The 16,535-nt window shown below is 45.1% G+C and overlaps 1 long non-coding RNA gene across 2 annotated transcripts in view; it reads left to right on the top strand.

Moving 5' to 3' along the window:
- LOC137484234 (uncharacterized) overlaps positions 1 to 13,440 on the top strand; it is a 50,062-nt gene extending 36,622 nt beyond the window's left edge. For both annotated transcript variants that reach the window (XR_011004792.1, XR_011004791.1), the window contains exon 3: positions 12,682 to 13,440. This is a non-coding gene — a long non-coding RNA (uncharacterized lncRNA). The remainder of the gene's footprint in view (positions 1 to 12,681) is intronic.
- Positions 13,441 to 16,535: the final 3,095 nt, after the last annotated feature.

Raw genomic sequence — 16,535 nt, 5'->3', positions numbered from 1 at the left:
TTGTGAAAAGCCTCTGGATTTGTAGCATTATGTGAGAGCAGGAGAAAGACTCAATGTGCTGAAACTGGGGTTGCTGGAGCTGCTGCACAGTGGTTGTTCAGGGTCAGGTCTCTTGCAGGATTTTGAAATCTTGAAAGGCCTTTTTGGGGGCTCAAAACACAGCTGCCAGCCTGCCTGCCTAATCACACCACCCCAGACCCCTCTCACGTGGGTCTGGCAGGAAGGTGTCCCAGGAAAAGCAGAGCTGCCTGTCCCCACTGAGCGCACAGTGCCAGGAGAGGGCTCATTCCTCAAATGTGCCACAGCATCTCCCCACTCCCCAGAGTGGCTGCACCTGAGCAGCATTAACCTCTCCCAAAGGGGATTCCCCAGCTGTGCCCTGGGCCATGTGGAGCAGGGGGCTGAGCATCCCAGAAAGCACAGAATCCATGGATCCTGCCACAGCAGCCCTGCATAACACCAGCAAACCTCTCCCAAGGTCAACCCCCCCCACCATGCAGCACAATGGAGCCTCCTGGGACCCCTAAGACTAAGAAAGTTTGAAATTCAGCTCTAAAAATGTGTACAGCCAACAAGGTGCCTCCTTGACACCTGGTTGTTACCTGGAAATAGGACATGGGGGGTCTTGTTAGGGCTTCATTTTCCCCGTGCTTGAACTACCCCCAGTGCTGGCAGCTCCTCCTCTGAATTCCCAAGCCCTGAATGAGCAGAAGGAATTGCAGAAGACACTTCCACATCTCTGTGTGATGGAGTTATCCTCCTTCCACTAAATAAATGCTCATGTGTGCACTTCTAGCCTGTATCTGAACAGGAGGCACTGTGTGCCCGACTCTTTCAATTTTTCATCCTCCTAGAGGAAAAATATGATAGGAAAAGCCTAAAAATTAAAAAAAGACAGAGTGAACAGCTATACCTAACACCTTTTTCAGCACAATCCACCCAATTACTTTCCTTTCTCTGGCTATTTTAGTTTTAAAGCTTCCTCCAAATGTAGGTCCCAGGTCAGCAGGGCATTAAGGCACCCCTGAAGTACTTTGACTTTAAAAGATATCTCATGGAAAGGACACTAATCATCTCTTGCATCTTTAACTAAAGATACAGCATTTTATCTGGGATCCTCAGCGTGCCTATAAATATCAGGCAGGGAAATGCTCAATCCATTACAGAAACAGGTAACCTAAATCATGGAGCAGGCTGGGGTTAACCTTTGTCCTGGGAGGGAGCTGGACCGAAATCTGTGCATGGCAGGATGTCCAGACGATGTTACAGTGCCAACAGCACAAAAAGATGTTCCCATAAAAATGTCCAGAATAACTCCATCTTCTCCAGGCTGTCTCACAGCCCTTGGGCATCTCAGGTGAGAGGTACCTGCACCAGTGAGAGGTGATGGCTGATCCAGAGGTGTGAGGGTAGAGGACACATCTGGAGGAGACCCTTCACAAAACAAGATGGGCAAGAGCCTCTTTCTCATCCCTGCTGCTGGTGGTGGGTGCTGGATGAGTGACCACAGTGAAGAGAAAGCAGGTGATCTGTTTGCCATTGCACTGTACCTAGATCACAGGTGTACAGCTCCTGAAATACAGCTAAATTCCAAACGTCATGGCATTTCCAACCTTTTAATTTTGGCTAGCATTTTCTTTGCTTTTTATTATCCTAACACCAGTTTTTTTTTTTTTCAAGGCACTGCTCCCCCCAGAGAAGGAAAACCTGTATGAGAGCCCCAAATCAGCCTTTTGTGAAGCAGAGTGGGCTGTGGGTCAGGCTGAACAGATCTCCCTTCTTCCCCAAGCACAGCTGGGGTCCCTCTGCACCCCATGTCAGATGCTCACCTGCAAAGGCTGTTCCCAGGAATGTGCTGGCAGGGACAATGCCAGCCCATACAGCAGGAACAGTACTGCATGTGTTATTAGAGTCATTTGTTGTGGTTAGTGAGCAAAACCACCCAAGCTCATTTCTGTTCCATTAGAGGAAGGGAAAAAAAAAGGGAATAGAATAACTCATTTCAAGGTAATTTGCTGGGGATTTTGTGTATGATCAAGAGGGTTGTAAAAAGTGGGAATACTTGCAAAAGTTTGATATGGCTTTTGAGAGAACAGAAGCACAAGCTTATCAAACATGGACAAAGTGAGACCAAAGTGGGTGCTTTCAATGCATTTTGTCTGTCTACAGACCACAAACTGCCCCTCTCTGGTCTGTCCAACCCACAGCTGCTTTTCTGGATATTTTGATGAATTTTTGGGGAAATCTTGGAGGAACATCACTGCACTGGCTGGCAGCTCCTTGGGCAAGGATTTGATCCTGTGGTTTGACACATGCAGGGTGTGATTCTCCTCTGTGATCAGCTACCACGTGGACTTGGCACAGATCCTGATTCTTTTCTCTGTTCCCCACATCTCTGGGGAAGTGAGAGAAGATCCATGGTGGACAAGGGCCCCTTCCCATGGGACACCGAGCACAAGGAGTCCCTCCAAACATGGACATAAAATTCCAAACCACCACCAAAAGACAGCCCATAAAGCACTGGCTGCTCTTAGAGGCGGACTGGAGATTTCTCCTGCTAATTATAAAAATGGCAGACAAAACCCTGCACGATATGATTTCTTACATTAAACAAATTTTATGGTGGAGAAGACTTTTAGTGGCACTATTTGCAGACCTGGCCTTTTGCCATCTCACTGTCATTAATTCTGCTGATCTTAAGTATCAGCTGCACTTATTCCAAGGGGCTATAAATAAACCCCTGAAGCCTATTAAAGGAGCCAGCTTCCTCAGGCTGTTTGTCGAGCCTGGACAGACTGACATGGGCAGCATTCATGCAGCTCTAGCCAGTGCTGAGCATGTCTGGGTTCAGGTCTTTCATATGCTCACAGATTTATCTCTCACATTGCTGGGCACAAGGAACTTTTTTATTAAAAGAAAACCTCACTCTAGGCAGGCAACAAATAGTGCTGGTTTTGTTAGGGCTGGGAAAATCCTTGACCACATACCTGAAGCATGGAACTATTGACCTTTGCTGGCTGGAAGGGTTAAAAATGAACAGGAGATTGAGAAAGGAGAAGAATTGAAGATGATATTTTATAAGGCAAAGAGGTGTTTTAATGTAAGATACGGAGAATTCACCTCTGCCAGAATATTTATCAGTCATGCTCACAGTCAGGGTTGCCACCATTCTGACTCTCCTCTGGGATTTGCCAGGTAAAAATCCAGGCTATGGGTGCCCCCCACTACCCTGAGGGGCCCATGGGCTGCAGGCAGGATGTTCCAGGATGCAGCAGCCACGCTCTGCCTCTCTGGTGCAGCTCCTGTGAAAAATGGGTGGCAGTACTAATGTATGCTTAATGACCCGTGGTGCAGAAATGACTACGATGCAGGAATTAAATTTACAATCAACTTCCTTTCTTCTTTTTTTTTTTCCCTTTTTTTTTTTTTTTTTCCCTCTCTTGAAACCTTGAAACCAAAGTTCCTAATCAGAAAAGTCCATGTAAGTGCCTCTGTGCTCCCAGGCAGGGCAGGTGACTGCAGGCAGCTGCAGGATTAGAGCTGGGTGCTGTCACCATGCCAGGCGTGACACGGGGCTGCTTCGGTGGCAGGGTAAATTGATGACACAATCTCAGGAGAGCTCACTAGTTGATGCCAGGCTTATTTTTGTAAGTGCAAACTAATGAAATTTAGAGTTTTAATTAAAAAAAAAAAAAAAGGAAAGAAAAAAGTGGAAGCTACAATTTATAAATGGAATTCATAATGGACCAGAGTGCCAATTGAATTAAGGAAACCAGCAGCTCAGGCTTTTACCCAGAAGAGCCCCCAGGGTTTTTTTTTTGCAAGAGGCAAGGAGTCCCAGTTTGTCCCAGTGAAGATCCTGGCTCCATCTTTCCTGGGCTCATACAGGGGGAAACCACCATGAGGGATTTGGGATGATGCTTGTCCTGGAGCAGGCACCGCCCTCTACTACAGATCATTTCTCCCTTTCCTATTCCCACACCACTCAGCCAGCAACCTTGCTCTTCATGTTCTGAATTTTAAAAGGTAAAAACAAAATTGTTTAAAAGGCAGTGAAAGGGATGGAAATGTAGTGAAAGGGATGGAAATGTAACCATAAACCCACAGCAGAAGCATCCCAGAAAATGGAGGTGAGTATCCAGGAGGAGATAAAAAGACATCTCCCAAAAGGAAGGATGTGCAGTTCAGAGCAAGCAGGAGGCTTTTTGTAGCTTTTTTTTATTTTACAGACTTTGTGCTTTCTTCTCCTGTGCTTCATCACCTCTCTACTCACAGATTTGGCCCTAAATACTCTGATGGATTAAAGAAGATGGAGGGGGCTATTTTCAAGAGTGGAAATAGGCACATCCTTAGGCACAGAGCCTGCCTATGGCCAAATCCAGACAACTGCCATGGTTTGGTTTTTTCCAACATGAAAAATTCTGATCCTATGAGTCTATGGCTCTATGATTCTGGGATTCTGTGTTATGGGGTCAACACAGCTTGTCCTGAGCTGGATTCAAGTCAACACAACCTTGGAGCACACACCAAAGGCAGAAGATGAGGAGGTGAGAGGAAACCTTCAGATCTCCAGCCACACATGCAGTGCCCTAAGGAAAATTCTTCCTCTCTCTTGGCTTGACATCAACAAAAGCTCTGGAAATCCTCTGGGGACCAAAGGCAAGTGAGATTCTACCCCAAATTTGATGTTTCCATGGAAGCCGAGTAAAATCACTTCTGTGGGCCTGGGGAAAGGTGGCAGCAGCTTGAGCTGAACATGGGAAGTGGCTGCCAGAAGCAATTGTGAGGTTGGAGCCTGTCAGCAGCAGACTTGTGACAGATTGTTCCTTGAGTCATCCTGCACCCACTGCCATGTTGACCCTGGGATCTGAGCTGTGACTGGCAGTGGCTGGGCTGAGGTTTTGCCTTCTACTGAGCCAGCTGTTTGGGCTGGTGACTTTTCTGGAAGGAGGGACATGTAGTGGATAAGCAGGAACAGGCACTGGGGAGTGTGAAGAAGTACAGAAATGTTTCAGCATCCATTCCTACCCCTTGCCCAAGTAAGAAATGAAGCTGTGGAGAAAAGAGCTAATGAACACACCATCAGAAATGAGAAGAACATTAGTTGGCTATACAGCAATACAAAGAAATGGAAACGACTAATTTATGAGTACAGATTCTTTCTGGAGAGTATGACTTAAACTTGGGGAGAAAATCCATGTGCCTGGAATATTAAAATCAATAGTTTTAACCTATTTAGAAAGAATTGAGTGGGCAAAGAAGGCACAGGAGGGTTAATCAATATCAGAATTGACGTTGCTGTGTTTCAAGCACCACAAGAAACTGAAGAGAAGGTGACCTCAAATACAAATAAAACCCAAAAGAAGGCATTTCTCCAGACCACCAACTCTCACTAGAAAACAGGGATTACTCACTTCCTAGCCACATATCTGTAATATTTAAGAAAATTTCCCTGTGCTGTCCTGGGGAACTTCAACTCAAATGATGTGAGCTGGAGAGGTCACAGTGCTGGTTTGGGGATTTTCTGAATGTCCTAGAAGAGCTTTTTCTAACCAAAACCAGGAGGATCCTCAACAGGATTGTCCTGATAGCTGCAGGACTGCTTACAGACCCAAAAACTGGCTACAGCCAGAACAGAGGTGACCCCGTTTCGATCGTACATGCTGGGCACAGACAGAAAAGCCTGAGCTGACAGTGGGTCCCTGTGCTTTTCAGTGTTGTGAGCCAGGTCACCTGGAGGATTTTAAACAGAAAATGTGAGTGATATTTGGCAACTCCTTGTTTAAAGAAGCTCTGGCTTCTAGGAAATCTAGTAAAACCTCAGAGTTGGGAAAGAGAAGGTTATTCTGGCTGAAAAATGAAGCTCAAAGGACAGTGAAAGTAGGTAAACTCCCAGAAAGAAGGAAGTGAAGGTAAATAATAATGAACATAAATCAGCCCCAAGCAGAAGGCTGTCAGGCGAAACCTGTGGCTAGCAGAGCTGAGGGCAACAGGGATGAGCTCTTTAGATATAAGAGACTCAAAGTAGTTGTCTAGACAGAATAGCAGACATTAAAAAAAGAATACTTAAAAGGCAGACACTAAATATTTAATTTCTCTTTTTTGGGGGAAAAAATGCTGAGTGAAATAGCCATGTAATATGAAGATGTGGAATATCTTCTGCTCCAACTCAGGATGTTAAACAGCTGTTACTACAGCTAGAGGATTTTTTTGATCAGTAGCTCCCAATATTCAGTACCTGAGAGTTTTAAAATCTGTCCCAGGAGCGCCCCAGGCTGGCACAGAGTTTTCCAGAAGACTGAAGCAGTGTTGACTTTGAGCCAACGAATAAATGTCGATGAGGAGGATGACTTGCGTAATTATAAATCTGATTGTTTGATGTTGATTTTGTGGGAAAAAAAAAATAATGGAAGAGCTGATAAGGGACTTGATTAATAACAATTTAAGGAGAATAACTAATTACAATCAACATGAGTTAATGGAAAATAGATCTTATTAAATGAAATTGATATAATTTTTCAAGAATGTGATTATAGATTTGATTGATTTAGTACATTTCATCAACACTGTTACGTTTGACTTCAGCGAGGCATTTAACTTAATGTTGTCTCATTTATTAGGAAGCTAAAACAATGTAAAATCAACACAGCCCATGCTAAACGGATGAGAACCCTGGTGATAGGTTTAGACATATCTGAGGAGCATCCCAAGCAGCCACGTTTCTGTTCATCACTTTTAGCAAACGGTAGAAAATCAAAACTCATTACAGTCAAAGTTTGCTGATGAGATTTGAAGTTGGATACGGCTGGAATGTGGATGGGTGTCTGCCTCAGACCTGCACTGTTCCTGGAGCAGAGGGAAGTGAACTCCAGTTGGTTTAACACAAAGCCACGCTTCCAGGAGCCAGGATTTCACTGCAGGGAGGAGAGATCCTCCTACACAGTGCTGGGAACTTGATAAAACAGTGGAGTGAAATATCTCTGGTGTAACACCTAATGGGACACTGCAGCTATTTCTGGTGCCTGCGACTCCAGAAGGATGGTGATGAACGGGAGAGGGCACACGGGAATGGCTGAAGCGTCACAAAACATGCCTTATAGTGACAGACTCAAGGACCCCAATGTGCTTAGCTTAACAAAGGGAAGGTTAAGGCATGGCTTAATGACAATCCAGATGTATTCAGACAGGGTACAGGGATGCAGAAAGGGAGAGCCCTTCAATCTAACAGACAGAGCGATAAAAAGAGCTGGTGACTGGAAGCTGACGCTGTTAAATTCCATCTGGGAAGGGTGTACTTTATGTTTGGGAGAAATAACACCAGAACAACTTCCCAACAGATGGTTTCATCATCACTGGCCATTTCAAACTCATGCTGGTTTTTCCCCCTTTTTTTTTAAAGCCATATCCTGCATCCACCAAAAATCACTGTGAATCAACACAGAGGCACCCACATTGCATGAATAGGGTGGGCCTTTTTAGGGGTTTTAATCTTCCTAATAATGAGTATTTAAGCCATCATCAAGCACTCAAGCACTGAGTGGAACCATTCCCTTTTCCCAGGGTTATTGGTCTGGCCTTGGTGGGCACTCATGCAGACACCTCAGTGCTCTTGATGCTTCATCTTTGCCAGTGCAGAAGCTGGAAAAGTCCTCTAAAACCACATAAAATGAGCCCAGCCTACATCCCCCTGCTATAAAAATACCCCAAAATGCTGTGCCAAAGAGAGCAGCTCAAAGCTCTAAGTACATGAAGAAGGTGCATTCCAGTGGTTCAGTAAAATCCTGCTGATTCCCATCTGCTGCCATAACTTGATGGACTTTTCAGGGAAATGACACATCCCTGTTCCTTAAGAGTTGCTAAAATTGTGTGTGGAAAAGGTGCAGTTTCATAACAGACTCATCTACACCCAGGACAACACAGAATGAGAGAGTGCTGCAGTGTTGGGGACTTTCTACAGGAGCTCCATCACGTCTCTGCTCTCTGGTTTGGAAGCTGCTGAAATTTCCCCTTCCATGGAAATTATTCAGCAGAAGTCCCAGCTAGAGACCCCTTAATCAGGAAACTCCAGGAGCCACACAGGGACTTCTCCTGGGACTGGTCTGAAAGACCCAGACGATGTCTTACCGTGCCTCCAGATGTACTTGGGGACCAAACAGGTATAAATGTATATACATATATAATTTTTTTTCTTTGGATACTAGGCCATTATTTCTGTGTTTTAAGCTCAGAAAACAGTGTCACAAAAAAAAAAGTTTTCCTTCCAAAGAAATACTGTGATTGGTAGAAGTGATTAGATAAGAACTGATATCAAAAGCTGGACAACTAAAGTTGTTTCATAATTGATTTCTATATATGGGACTTTATCTTCTGGTGAGGTCTTTACCTTTAAAAGCAGGTCTGTACCTTATAGAAAGGATAGAAAAGAGAGGTCATTTGTTATCTTATCTTGTAATGAGATCAGCAAAGAAAGACTTTTAGGGCCCTCCACAGCTTATTCATGATACCAGTGTGGTTCTTCAATTGCAGAATCAATCCAGATGTAAACTGGGATGCTGGGACCTTGTCTCTTCCCTTCTGCCCACATCAAGGAGCATCTGGGACCATATCTGTGGGTCCTGAGCTGTGCTGGATTTACCTGTGGTGTGATCCAAGCCATTGCTGCTGTCCCCACCACCTGCCACCTCTCTGCTGCTGTCACCACAGTTGATAATCCAGATTATCAGTGAGTGGGGAGGAGGCAGCACTGCAGGACGTTGCCTACCCTAAACCCCCTCCCCACACACACCCCCTTTTGTGCCTCCTGCTCAGGGCAGAGGCCATGACTCAGAAACTTCTTCAGTAGTTTCAATTCAGTCTGCCAGACCCCTTTGCTCCTAATGCTATTTAATCCAGCTCCTTGTTAGCCAGCCAATAAGATTTTCACTGATATCAGGTTTTGGCCCAAGAACAGTGCAGATCCTTCTGAACTGAACATCTTAAGCACAACACTTACATTTTGTCAGAATAAAGAGCCTGAACCAGCAGAAACTCTTTTAAAGCCAGGGCAGCATCATTACCATAGAGGCAAACACTAATTTAATGTGGTTCACAGTAACAACACACCATTTATTTAAATACTTCACCCTTTAATTTATTCAGCATTTTATATTGAAGAGTATTTTCATTAGGATTCCTCTGCAAAACCAAAGGCATTAAATCATTTAATATACTGACAACTCGTTTAATTTATTAAAGCACAGGAGTCTAATTCAAAAAAGCCAGACCTTATACAGAGGCCTCTCTTTACAGCCCTGGCATACAAGAGCCTATTAATTTCAGGGTAGTGCATTACATGAATTTATTTTGAGATCCCAGTACGTGTTCTCCTCTGGTCAGCAGCCTGCTGTGGGGCTGCACCTGCCAGAGCTGCCTTTAGGAATTCCTCCCAGTGCACACCAGTCCCACTCAAAAGAAGCCTTTTTTTTTCTGCTAATGCTGGTGAGCACCCAGCCCTTTGCATTTGTCACCTGGCTGGGTTTGGTCCTTGATGTGCCACAGAGTGACCAGCATGGCTGGAGCAGCAGAGGTCAACAGGGAAACAGAGGCAAATCATCAAGCACTGGGGTCATCAATGATGTCTTCAGTTTAACTCTCATTAAATGGCACTCAGAGCACTTGGTGAAGTCTGGGGGATCCACTGCAATGCACCCCCGACTCAGCTGAATTAAGCAGAGATACTCAGTTCTGTGGTGAGGCCCCTCCAGCCCTGCCCTGAAGGTGCTGAGCAGCCTCAGGACTGTCCACAGTTGTCACATCAAAGCTCTCACACCCTGCCTGAAGCAAATCCTCCTCTTGATATTCTGGGTGCTCAGCTCCTTGGGCAATCCAGCCCTTGTGGCTTATTACTGATGTCCCCAGATGTGCCATAAGAAATGGCAGAGAAGAAAATTGTCACCTAGGACAAAGCTCTGGGTGATATTGGGGTCCCTGGTGGCTCCTGGTTTGGCTGCTTTCTGAGCCTGGTGCTGAAGCAGAACCTGGGAAACAATAGCACATTTTCAATAGGATGTGCGGGGTGACATTAATAAACATTAGGGGGTTTGATATGATCAGGCAAATGCAGCACAACGAAATGAGGTACCAAAAGCAGGCTGGAGAGGAGGGGAAGGCACCTGAACAGGGTGTTTAATGACTCACCCGGCTGCAAAATGCAGCGGAGGGCAAGGCTGGGAGAGAAAACCTTTTAATGAATTCAACATGTGTGCACTCTTTGAAGGCTTAGCTCCCCATTCCCCAGTGGTGTTTGACCCACCTGAAGATATGGATCATACAGAAAATAATAACCAGTAAGTAATAATAATAATAGTAATAATAGGAAGAGCAGGACCTTCATCTTCAATTCATATTTATAATCCAGCAAATAACTCACCTAAAGCCACAAGATTTATGGGTTTGCATCTATAACTAATATCCTTCCTTAAGCAGGAAAGGGTATGTTTTCCTACAAATAAATCTGGTGCTTCAGACCTGGATTTGAAGACTAATATTTAAATCCCCAGCAAGACACAGTTATTGATTGTATAGATGTATACAACAAAGACACACCATGCACATTTATAGAGATAGCATTCTACAGCTATATTAAAAATAAATAAAGTTTCTCTTTTAAATGCAATAGATGAAGCTTAATCAGGAAAAAAAGGAGAAAGATGAGGAGGTCGACTTAGTGTCTGCTCCAAACTGTCCCTATTTCCCAAAGATTTCATTTGCATCAGGCCCCTTGCTAAAAGCAGGGCTGGTCCTGGGCGCCGAGACACATAAAGGGCTTTGAGACAATGGTAATCGATTTGGTTTTAGTGTTATGAGGAAAATAAACAGTTAGGCTGATATAACAGTAAAAGGGTCAAGCAGGGTCAGGGCTAATGAAGTGACTTACAGCAGGCTGGAATTAAAACACCCTTCCTTTTCTCCATCCTCCCCACCAGGAGTGATCCCTGCGAATGCCCAAAATCACACCCATGGGTAACAGCAAAGCACCAGCTAAGGGTCATTTGGGGCTGGGCACTGGATTTGCTTTGGCTGAAGGTTTCCATGGCCAGCAGCACCTGCTGAGCTATGGAAAACCCCAACCATAGCAAGCCCTGCCCTTCAGCTCCACATCATGGACCACAGCCACTGCACATAGTCAGGGAGGCTCAAAGATGCCCAAAATCATCCCTCCAGAGCTGAACTGGCAACTGGTGGTTGGAGGATCCCTTTTTCCTCAGGGGTTTCTTTTCACTTCTGTAAGCTGTAATGAGCAAAGTGGGAATGTGCTGGGTAAGAAACCAAACCTAGGAAAATACAGCTTCTCTGGAGCAAGCATGGATATATCTGAAAAAAATATTAAGAATTACTGGAAATTTAAACATAGGCACTCAACCAAGGTCAAGGGTGGAAGCACCACCTCACTTAGTGGTGAACTTACCAACAGAGGTAAAACACTGCTGCTGTTCTGCATCTAAAGAGCAAAGACATGAACAGGGCCCAGACACTTGGACTGTCCTAAGGCATATAACACCCCCATTTAATGGAGATTTTAGTTAGTCGTGTTCAAATACTATTAATCAAAAATTTTTAATATGCTTTTATGCACTCAGTCATTTAAGGAACTCATCAGTGACTGCATGTGAGAGCCTCATTCAAACCTCGTGGGGAAAGAGCTTCTTGTCCCCAAATTATGAGCTCCTAGAAGGGAGATTATACCCAGGAGAAGGAAGGAATTGGCAATAACACTTGGGTGGTGCCACAAAAGGGTTGTGATCCCCCAAGCAGGCTGGCTGCACCCTGCTTTGGGGAGTCAGCTCCACCACCCACGGATTGGAGATGGTCCCTCCCCCAAATGTTACTTTCAAGTGTCACAAAGCCTCTGTGGAAAGAGGGAAAACCTAAAGCAAAAGAAACCTAAGGGGGAGGACTGTGTTTCTCTAAACCTGGTGACCATGGAGAAGCTTTCCCTACAGACATGTTGTCCAATGCATGTCCTCATGATTTCATCTCCGTGAAGAACATGGGCTGTGGGTGCCCAGACACTGCTCTTCTCTGCAGCTCTGAAAGGGGAAGAAATTCATGGCTGTTGCTCTGCAAGGCCAAATACCAGTAGCACAGGGGCTTGGGAAGCTGCAACCAGTGTGGGGTACTCAGCCAAGGCAGAGCTTTGCTGCAACTTGGTTTTCATGATTTAGCATTCCTGCTGTAAATAATTGATACTAATGTAAGTGAGATAAGAGACAGACTGTCTGTGGGCTGGGAGGAAGTGGATCCTGGTGACATCCACCTGGAAATGTGCTTGCGGATTTGTCTGAAATAAAAACGTTGAAAAGTCAAACACAATGTCCAAGAGGTGGGGAGGGAGCAGGGGTGGGAAAGGTAATCAGTGATCAGCCCCGAGCCCTCTCATCTCTCTAAGAAAAAGCTACCACTAATAATTTCCTTAATAAGAGAATTGCTGCACTAACTAGCACTTCCTCTCTCCCTGAACATGGCTCTCACACTAGTCCATAAGCTGTGTTCCTGCATTGCCAGAGAGCTGGGTGGGTGTTAGCACAATTTAAGGAATTAAAATGTCATTAAGGGGGTGCATGGAGCACAGCCTTCCTTGTCGGACACCATGCCAGCAGGAAAATGCCAGTGAGCTCAGCGTATCTGATGCCTTTGGCTTAGGTTATCTACAACCAGCTGAGTACCAGGAAGGAGCTCTCCTGAATCTCAGGCTTTGAAACTGGAGAAGGCAAAATTATATCTCTGGTCCTGCGAGGGCGGCCGTGAGACGGGCGATGGAGACAATCCTGCTGGGTGGAGAAGGGGAGATTTCCCTGCTGGGAACCTTGGAATCCAGCATGTCCCCAGGCCCATTACACCATATCCATTTCTAAATCCTGATTTGGAGGCTGCTATTGGCATTTAACATCCTCTGAGGAGTCTGTGCCCGGCGGCAAACCGACATTCACTTCCCCCTGTATGACATAATGCCTGTTTTCATCCTGTCTAGTGGATATTAAAAAAGATAATGTCAGCTGAAAAGAAAAATGACATCACTATTGAGCCACTTTACAGCTCTCTGCTTCTCTCTCTTGTGTGTCTCCATCTTCACATCCCACCTGTGTTGCCTGTTGCTCATCAGCCCAAGGACCTTCCTGTAGCCACTGCACAAGGTACGTGTGCCTGATGGTTTTAAATTGCTGGAGGATTCAAGTGCCAAAGTGAAAGGAATTTGCAGAGGCAATTCCTTCATTTTAAACTATTTTCTTGTAAACATAAGGAAGGTCCCTCATGTCTTCTGTCTGCCATGCCTACAGCAGGCAGCTTGTTGTACTCCTCTCCTGAAGGCCATACCTTTGCACATTACTCTGGTAAGCACATATTCAGGGCTCTAAATTTGTTTTAAAATACAGTTCTTAACCTAGAGATTTCATGCAGAAAGGCAGAGGAAAAAAGCTGCTTTGGAAATGTTAGGAAGGAGCAGCACTGACTCATCAGTGATATGAATGGGGAAAGCCAGAGGGACCTTCTCATCTTTAATGTGATTTTATGATTCAGTGAATAATGCATATTAGCATAATACTAACTAAAAAAATCCATACTCATCATAGAATCACAGCTATCAACATTATCCTATTATTAATTATTAACATTTACACTATCAATCAGCCCCTGGCTGACTGATAGCTTAAAATCTTGCATAAAGATTGTTACAACAATAGCCACAGTACATCACGTAATGTGCTTCACAGTCGGGTTGTCATATCCTCATCTATAAAGCTTTTTACTAATGCACTTTACAACATATCTTACAGTACATGGATGAAGAATGTGGCTGCACCCAGTAATAATTCCATTAATTATGAATAAAGCATTTACAAATGACATCCTTATTTAAAATTAGTGATGAACACATTTTGGTTTAATGCAGATGCACTGTGTAATTTGTAATTGGATAAAAAGCAATGCTGGCAACATGGGGTAGGGAAAAAGGGCCAAGATCTTATGGTCTTTGCATCAGCAAGGAAAAGATGGAAAAAAACAGTGGAGAAAATGATTGACAAACAACAAAACATTGGCATAAACCTGACCAAACTCCAAGGTGATGGCTGAAAGAAATGATTAAAGGTGCCCTGCAGAGCTGAAAGGGAAAAATCCTTACCCACTGACCTTGCATTGCGGTTGTGTTAATAAAACTCACTCCTATATTAATAAAGTCTATATTTTCATTGCTTTCTCTCATTTCAGTGTTTTCAGCTGGCTGGCAGCTCACCAAGACTCGTTAGCCACATACAGTTTGCCTTTGCAGTACCTTGGTACCGCTTTGTCCTGTAGGCTCTCGGAGATGGCAGAATATTTATTACATACAATATTTCACTGAGGCTACTTACGTCAAGAGGCTATAAATACATTACTCTTCCTAGTTTACTTAAGGGATAAAATGTGAGTAGCTAAGTTTACAGAGCAGGCTCAGGCTCTATTAATGTGTGGTCTGTTCATTTTCATATAGATCTCAATTGTTTGAAATTATTTTCCAGATTAATCCTGTGAGTGATTCTTGCCTGGCTGATCATTTCCGAGCACTGCTGGTCTACTTGTGCAGTGGTCATATTCAGGTTATTACATGTATTATGGAAGAAAGGTTAATTTAAACTTTTTGATAATAAAGTCATGAATATTTATGTGGTCATAGTTTTCTACTGAGAGCCTTGTGCCAAGAACTTCTTATACTGAGGTTCAACTATTTCAATATGTCCCAACTGGGGAGGCAAAAATCCCAGCAGCTCACTTCTGGCCACAGAGCTGGGGGGACAGGAACTTTGGTGGTCAGGAGAAAGTCAGCAAACTCCTTTTAATTACTTTTCTCCTGAGTTTCCCCAGTGTTTACAGCAGTCTGGATCAGCAAAGTGCCTGGATAATGCACAGGCCATGGTGTCATGTGTCTGTCTGTTAGCACGGAGCCAGAGCTTGCACGGCGCTGGGTGCTGAGGGCAGTGCAAGGTTCTGCAGACTCAGAGAGTCAGAGAAAAGAGACCTGGATCCATCACATAAAGTTAAGGGAAAAAATTGGCTTGGTAGGGACTTAGTTTGGGTTCAGGCAGACCTTTCTGCAGGTTTTCCAAGCAGACGAGATTGCAAGAGCCAAGCCAGGCAGGAATTCTGTCTGAATTATTTTCACATTCCCTTTTAATGTCCCATCCATGGGTGATACCTAGTGCAGAGCAAGACACCTGCCATGGCCCTTTCCCCATATTTTCCAGTTAATAAACATAGTGAAAAATGATACACACTGTTTATTGCCAGCACTGTCAAGGAGGACACTGTGCATTCCCCCTCTCCCCCCAAACCCAGGCAGTGTAGGAGAGGCTGCTGTAATTACAGGTCTCCTTGTGCAAGACTGCTTTGAAATTCCCAATATTTCTCCAAACCACCAGCAAGTTGGTTTTCAGAGCTGCCTGACAGAGAATTTATTTATTAAGGTCTTGGCTGTTTGCAGCAGTGGCTGGGCAGCAGCAGTTCCACAGAGTTATCAAAAATCTATTTCCTTGCAGAGTCACAAGTAAAATATCAAACCCTCTTTGAAAAGCCAAGTGCAACATTTACATTTTAATCTCCCCAAACACTTTCCTTTCTGACAAACCGGGTTTTTTGGTCTGTGTGTTATGGAGAGGAAAGGCAGCGGGGCTGGTGGAGGAAGGTTTATAGCCCTGGGAGGAAGCGTGGGCTGCTCGGAGCGTGTGACACCGCAGGAGTGGCACAGTGACTGCAAGGACTGTCACCCTTCAGCACTGCTGGGGCCAGGTGAAACAGAAAAACAGCCTGGCCCCAAAATCTAGCAGTGCAGGGGCATCAAACACCGAGCTGGGTTAGCAATCACATGTACACGTGTAAAAGAGGAGCACCAGCCCTGTGCTGTGCTGGGCACAGCCTCCCCTGGCTACAGACAGCCCACATGGGGGGTCAGCGTGGGCTCGTGTGGGGCTGCCAGTGGCCACTAGCAGCCACTTATCTATAGGGGCAAATAGCCTTTATTTCACTGTTCCTTCACACTCCTGCCTAACCTAATAGGTTAATTGGGATGACGTGGAGGGGCCCAGCTCCACAGTTTGCAGTCTGGCAACAAAAGCGACTCTGCCTTTGCCTTGCTACCAGCGGGGCTGAGGTCCTGCTGCCTCTGTGGAGTCGCTGCAGCAAACCATGAATTATGGATGAGATGAAAAATCCCAGCCCGGTGCACAGAGGGAATGTGCAAAGTGCAGAGCGATCACCTTTGTGTGTGAGCCTTGCTTTGTGCCACCTTCACATGCGTGAGGCCCAAGATACTGGGCTCTGCTTCGGCCTGCCCCTCCCTCAGCCCACGGGGTCAGGATCCCCTCCTCCCGAGGGATGTGGGCTCTGAATTTCCATCCATTAATTTGAAGAGCACGTCCTTGTGCTTTGTGGGATCTTCCTGGGAGCTCCTGAGGGTGCTGCGTGGATAAGCTGTGTGGAATTCACATGCACAGGCATCAGGCAGGACGGGTGTCTGGGCTGGA

This window comes from Anomalospiza imberbis, chromosome 17 (genome assembly GCF_031753505.1).
Source record: "Anomalospiza imberbis isolate Cuckoo-Finch-1a 21T00152 chromosome 17, ASM3175350v1, whole genome shotgun sequence".
NCBI classification, from domain to species: domain Eukaryota; kingdom Metazoa; phylum Chordata; class Aves; order Passeriformes; family Viduidae; genus Anomalospiza; species Anomalospiza imberbis.
Note: the sequence above shows the minus strand (reverse complement) of the source record. Positions and strands in the feature narration are given on the sequence as shown.